This window comes from Silene latifolia, chromosome 4 (assembly GCF_048544455.1).
Source record: "Silene latifolia isolate original U9 population chromosome 4, ASM4854445v1, whole genome shotgun sequence".
Taxonomy (NCBI): Eukaryota; Viridiplantae; Streptophyta; class Magnoliopsida; order Caryophyllales; family Caryophyllaceae; genus Silene; species Silene latifolia.
This window is the reverse complement of record NC_133529.1, coordinates 35,513,751-35,520,357: the sequence shown is the minus strand read 5'-3', so window position 1 is coordinate 35,520,357 and position 6,607 is coordinate 35,513,751.

The following is a 6,607-nucleotide window of genomic DNA, read 5'->3' as shown; positions in this document are numbered from 1 at the left end:
GATCGGAGGCCGTCGCCGTCTTAGATCCGTTGAGGATCCGTTCCGAGGAGGAAGTCCATGCTAGGCGGGCCAACAAGAAGAACAAGGGGAAGATGTACCCCGAGGGAAAAGGCAAGGGTAGAATGGAAGAGCTCCATTACCCACTTTATTATTATGTTGTATCCATTTTGTGAAGGTAATTCGATTTGAATCGTCCTAAACATTTGCACTCGGGAAAGTGGTATTTTGTGGAAAGGGAGAAAGGCTCATTTTGTATTTTGGCGGGAAAGGGGATGGTTTTCCCTTTCTTTTTTTTTTGGGATGTTTTTTATACGTGGGATTTTTTTGTATGGGGATGGTTGTTTTTTATTGTGGGAATGGTTGTATCCTTCTTGTGTAAGGAAGGACTGCCTACGTATTCACCGGAATAGGTGAAATCAAACCATGATCGTAGTTCGAAATGTTTTGTGAATTTGAATTGGGTTTTGTGGTTGTATCCCTCAGGCATAAGAGGGACTGCCTACGTATTCACTTGGAGAGGTGAAATCAAACCATGCTCGTAGTTCAGGGGGTTTTTGTTTTAATGCAAATGGACGTTGCCTTTGACAGATCAAAGGACATTCGAAACGGGCAAGGTGCCGCAGCTTAGGCTCGTTAAAACATGCAATTTCAAATCAGAACACGTTGAGGAACTTGACTTGAAAAGGGTTGAGGTCGTTGCTAGTTGCAAAACTAGGCTGAGGTCGTTGGTTGCTATGGTTCAAGGGTAGTATTTCTTGAGTTGGTCTAGGTTGGTCGGGTTTGTAAAGTCCTCTCCATCTAGGTCACTCAGTCTCACTGCGCCCCCCGAAAGTATTTTCTTGACCAGGTATGGCCCGACCCAGTTGGGTTTGAATTTCCCTCTCGGATCGACGGGTAATGGTGCTCGAACTGACTTGAGGACCAATTCGCCCTCCTGGATGTTTCTGGGTTTAACCTTCTTGTTGAATGCCCGTTGTATACGTCGTTGGTATAGCTGGACGTTGTGCAAGGCGTTGAGTCGATGTTCGTCTAGAAGAGTGAGTTGTTCGTACCTTTGACGGGTCCATTCCGCCTCAAGGACTTGACTCTCCAGTAGGATGCGTAGAGAAGGGACCTCTAACTCTACTGGTTGAACCGCCTCCATACTGTATGCTAGGTAGAAGGGTGTGGCGCCTGTCGGTGTTCGAATGGAGGTTCGGTATCCCCAGAGTGCGAATGGGAGTTTGCTCGGCCAATCGCGGTAGTTGTCTTGCATTTTCTTGATAATGGTGACAAGAGTTTTGTTCGCTGCCTCCACCGCTCCGTTGGTTTAGGGATGGTAGGGGGATGATCGATTTCGCTTGATTTTGTATTTGTCCAGCAAAGCTTGAGTTTTTGCCCGGAAGTCAGAGCCTTGATCGCTGATGATTTCATGGGGTACCCCATATCGGCAGATGATGTTGTTTTGAATGAACTTGGCCACTTGTTTGGCGGTCAAGACTGCATATGACTGTGCTTCTACCCATTTGGTGAAGTAGTCGATGGCGACGAGGACGAAGCAATGCCCCTTGGTGCCTACCGGTTTGACTTTCCCGATAATGTCGATGCCCCAGGTTGAGAAAGGCCATGGTGATGTCATTGTGTATAAAAGGGATGGTGGTATGTGTTGTATGTTGGCGAAGATCTGGCAATTGTGGCAATGTTTGACGTAGTTACGGCAATCGGCTTCCATGGTGGTCCAATAGTAGAGGAAGAGAACTTTTTTATTTGTTTGGATTTTTGATTTTTTGGGTTTTTGATTTTTTTTGGTGTTTTGGGTTTTTTTTATTTATTTGGATTTTTGGGTTTTTTATTTATTTGGATTTTTGGGTTTTTTTTTATTTATTTGGGTTTTTTTTTAGAGTTTGAGAGAAGAGAGAAATGAAATGTGTAAGATGAGAGAGAAATGGATGAGTGAAAAACAAATATATAGTAAATTAGTGATTAATTATAGTAGATTAGTGAAGGAGGAGAGAGATGGTGAGATTAGCTATTAAACACACTTTTTTGGGGTTGATCTTGGCCATCCATTTTCACCATCCAATGGCCCTTAATAGAACTTATGGACTCAATACATATACATGGCCTTAGTTGATCTCTTCTCTCTCTCTCTCTCTCTCTCTCTCTCTATATATATATATATATATATATATATATATATATATATATATATATATATATATATATATATATATATATATATATATATATAACATTGGTATAAAACACCTAATAATATAAGAATTAAGTACTTACAAGCTTCGTCTTAATCAATCTATAACCACCTCTGGAGCCACGAAAGATGCTCTCTTTCTTTGAAATGTTCTCTATGTTCTACTTACTCATAGTCTTCATAAAATGAATTGTATCGAGTAACGTAAGCATATTTCTTTACTTATTAAGTGATTACTAATAAAGTGATCCCAATGAGTCGCAGATAAATTACCTTAAACTTGTCAGACTAACTATAAGCGATATAGTTATCCCAATCTTCCTGGCTGACATGTCGATAATTCTTCGTTGGTGGTTTCTTATTCATCTCCCCCGTCTTCTTGTTGAACTCAGAGCAACCTTTAACTTCCATGCTCTGAAGGATTCCCCTATCTTTTTTTTTGTAGGTAACCATCATTGTGTTTGGGGACAGTGTAAGCTAATTGCATATATGGTGAGCATATTTGGTTAGTTTCCGCTAATAGCACATATCGAATACTAAGATAATTTCATCTAAAGCATTTATTATTGTATATACATACCTTTATTCTCTCCCTTAACTGTTCCTTCAGGTCTTCACTCAACTGATTGATACGCGGCAAACCGAGAGGCACATACTGTCTTACACAACAACCAATCCAACTCGCAAAATTTGCATCATAGGTACCATCTGGCAGCCCCGTTAATGGATACCATTGAAGTTCATTAGGTATCCCTCTCTCTATTGCGTCTAGGGAAACCCTATGGCGCCTTCGCCCAGTAACCGATTGCAAATTATTCTCATCACCTGAATATTCTTCGCCTGACTTTTTCCCATCTTTTCTTTTGCGCTTTCAACCCATATCTAAACCAGAAATTAATAAACTACTAACTTTAAGCATTAAGTCGACATAGCAGGAGCACCGTCTCAAATAAATGATCACATAGTATGCCTAAAAATATAGGTGTTGTTTAACACACAATATACTTAATATAATAGGTGTTGTTTAACACGCAATAAACCTAATATAATTAGGGGATAATATCACAACTAAAAAAAGAAAATAAAGACATTAAGTTAATGAGACGAAGGAGTAGGGTTTATTACTTCTTCAAAGAGGAGAAGCCGGGTTGATCTGGCGATGACGGAGGGGAAGGCGGAGGCAATGGCGATGGCGACGGCGACGGCGACCGAAAAGACTAGTGGTTCTAGGGAAACTCAGTATTCGAGAGTTTTAAGTGAGTGAGGAGAAGGTTTGCATGTGTTGTTGGTTGAGAACTGATTTAATTAAAACTAATAAACACGGGTGAAGCCAAACCGCCTTCTTTATATTACCATATGACAACGGTTGAATAAAAATCCGTAATTGTCTTCATTATAATACAACGTTTGGTGTGTAACTATCGTCTTTTATCTTTCATTTTGTCCAGTTTTTCCCGCCAAAAAATAAAAGCATCTTCTTAATTCTTATACAACGGTTTATGTGGAACCGTTTTCCTTTAATTAGACAGAATTTGATGGTGTGCAACCCATTTGGTTGTATTTAAACATTAAATAACTTTCATATTTGGTATTAAGTTAAGAATTCAAGACTAAATTATACGAGTAGGGATCATCTGTCCCAATGTATGTGCCACTCCAATCACCTTCTAACACATCAACAAATTAATATAACTATTGCAATATTTTATTTTGCAACAAGTGATGTGTCAAGAGGTGAGTGGAGTGGCACACACAATGGGACACAAAAGTAGGATAGAGGATCCTTACTGAAATTATACACAACCTAATATAATTAATGCATATATTAAAAAATTCTTTCCTTATTTAGTTTCCTAAATACAACCCAATGGGCAATTAATAAACATACATTAATCAAATGACCCAAAATACACTACGTCATGGACAATATCTCTTCCCATTAATGATGGTGTAGGAGTCCATTTCAACTCTGGTCTTTTCCTCCAAATCCAACATCATCTTCGATGACCTAAACCACCATTGACGCCAAACTTTTGTTGCTTCACTCACGGTAGATACATACCAATCGCATCTGGGTAATATATACTCCACCATCAAATCCTCAGAAGAACCAACTTTGAAAGCCGATGACTCATATGTACCTTCAAGAATTATATGTTTAGGGGGGAACTTAATGAAATGGAAAGGACATTGTTCCTTTAACCTTTCTCGTAACGCATCCATTTTCTTCTCGCTTTCAATATAGCTCGGTTGACGACGCAATTTCCGTAATCTTTTATTTTCTTCTTCTAACAACTTACGATCCCTCTGCACCAATGGACTCGCAATATTTGTACCTTGGTTAACGGCCATAATTTTAGAACAAAATTAAAATTATTGTTAAGATGCAGCGTTGATTCAAACCCACCAATAATGCAACGTTGGTTCAATAAAAAATAAATGAACATCCAATACATATATAGGCATGCATCGGTCAGATGAACAGTTCGTGCATTGGTCAAATCAAGAATAATGAGAAATATTCACCACGGCTTAAAAAATCTCGTTGTCATATCTTACATGTACTTTTTTTTTTTTTTAATATATTGAGTCGTATGGTCATATCTTACATGTATTTATTTTTTTAATATATTGAGTCGTATGGTCAAACAATTAATGAACGGTCCACATTGAAGTTATAACGTTACGATTGACAACGATTGTAGGAGAACCGTTGTTAATGAACAATCAACATTGAAGTTATAACTTCATAATTGAAAACAGCTGTAGGAGAACCGTTGTTAATGAGTATTTTATCTGTTGAGACAAATGTAGCACCAATCTTGATTATTGACTGATCTATGAAGTTCAAAACATGGAAACAAATCAAAAAAGGCATAACTCAACACTTTCAAAATGACCATTTCATTTAATTTTAAACTAAATACATTACAGCATTTATCAGAAATCAGAAGATGTATAATAAGCCGGAACAACCGCGGTTAAGAGTAAAAAACGCTTCTCAACCTCCCACCAACTACGCCACTCTGGTATACAGCTAACTTTCGGGTCATGGGCTTCATATTTTGCAATAATAGATTGAATATATGCAAGGACATGACTTGCATGTGGAGATAAGGTTGGAAGAGTACAACTCAACATATATATCTCTCGCTGTAGCCAAGTTGGGAGTAATAGGCCGACGAGGGTATGAAGATGATGATGAGGCTTGGTTGACAAGCCGGACTGCTTTACGCCTCTTAATCCGATAATTCCGTTGATGTTCAAGGGATGCTTTGATTAATGGGTGTTGATCGGTGGTAAGCCCGACGAGAACCTTCTGATCATGTGCAATCGTTTGTGTAAGCCATTCTTCGTTGTTGATAAAATTAGGGTACATTGCCATGTTGTTTCAAATTTGTGTAATGGGGATGAAATATTGTGATTTGATTAATGGATGTTAGTAAAGGATGCTTTAACATTTATAGTCACATTTAGTATAACTAATTAATGTAAAAGTTGACTTATTAACAAATATTTTAAACTTACTCCATCTGTCCCGGTCATTTGTTGTCCTTTTCCATATTGGGGTGTTTTAGTCAATTGTTGTCCTTTCTATTTTAAGAATGAACTTGATAAGCAATTTGATCATTCACACTCAATTTGCTGCACTTGTCATTTAGTAATTGGTCTCATCCTCTTTCCTTGCTATTTGTGCCAAAACCAAAGGACAACAATTGACCGGGATGGACGGAGTAATTTGCAATAAATAATTAGAAAATAAAATATACTACCACGCATATTCAAGAAAAAAACATACATAACAAGAAATTAAAAGACGGGCGGTTTCAACAACATTAATTAGAATAATAATAATTAATCAACATAATCATCTTGTAATTCGCCTGCGATTGTGATAAATATTTGGAATTCAATATGTGGATTATTAGGAGGCACTTGTTCCGCCTCCCATGAATGAGGCACAGTGTCAACATAGTGCCGATATGTTCTTATAGATTAATGTCACAATCGGTTGCAATCCATAAATATTGCGCTTGTAACTCATCATCCGTATAATAATTTTTCTTCCCAGCATCATGATCCTCATATCTTCCTTGAAGTTTTCTCGCTTGACGATAGGAGTCGTACTTCTTCCCATGACATTCGAACTCAATAATTGCGTTCCCAAGAAAACCACCTTTAGCCCAACCTGGATGGACATTTTTAACATTCGTATAACTGCCTTGACAAAGCATATCTCTCATCCAAGTAAAACTTCTCGAAAAAGCCTTACCATTGTCATCATATTTGATTAGAAGGTTGTGTATAATACAGGCAATAGGATAGACATAGCGGGTATTTGATTGTGATTCGGCGGGTGTAGAAGACGACGGCGACATAGTGATCGAAGTGTAATATTTTTAATTAAATTATAGG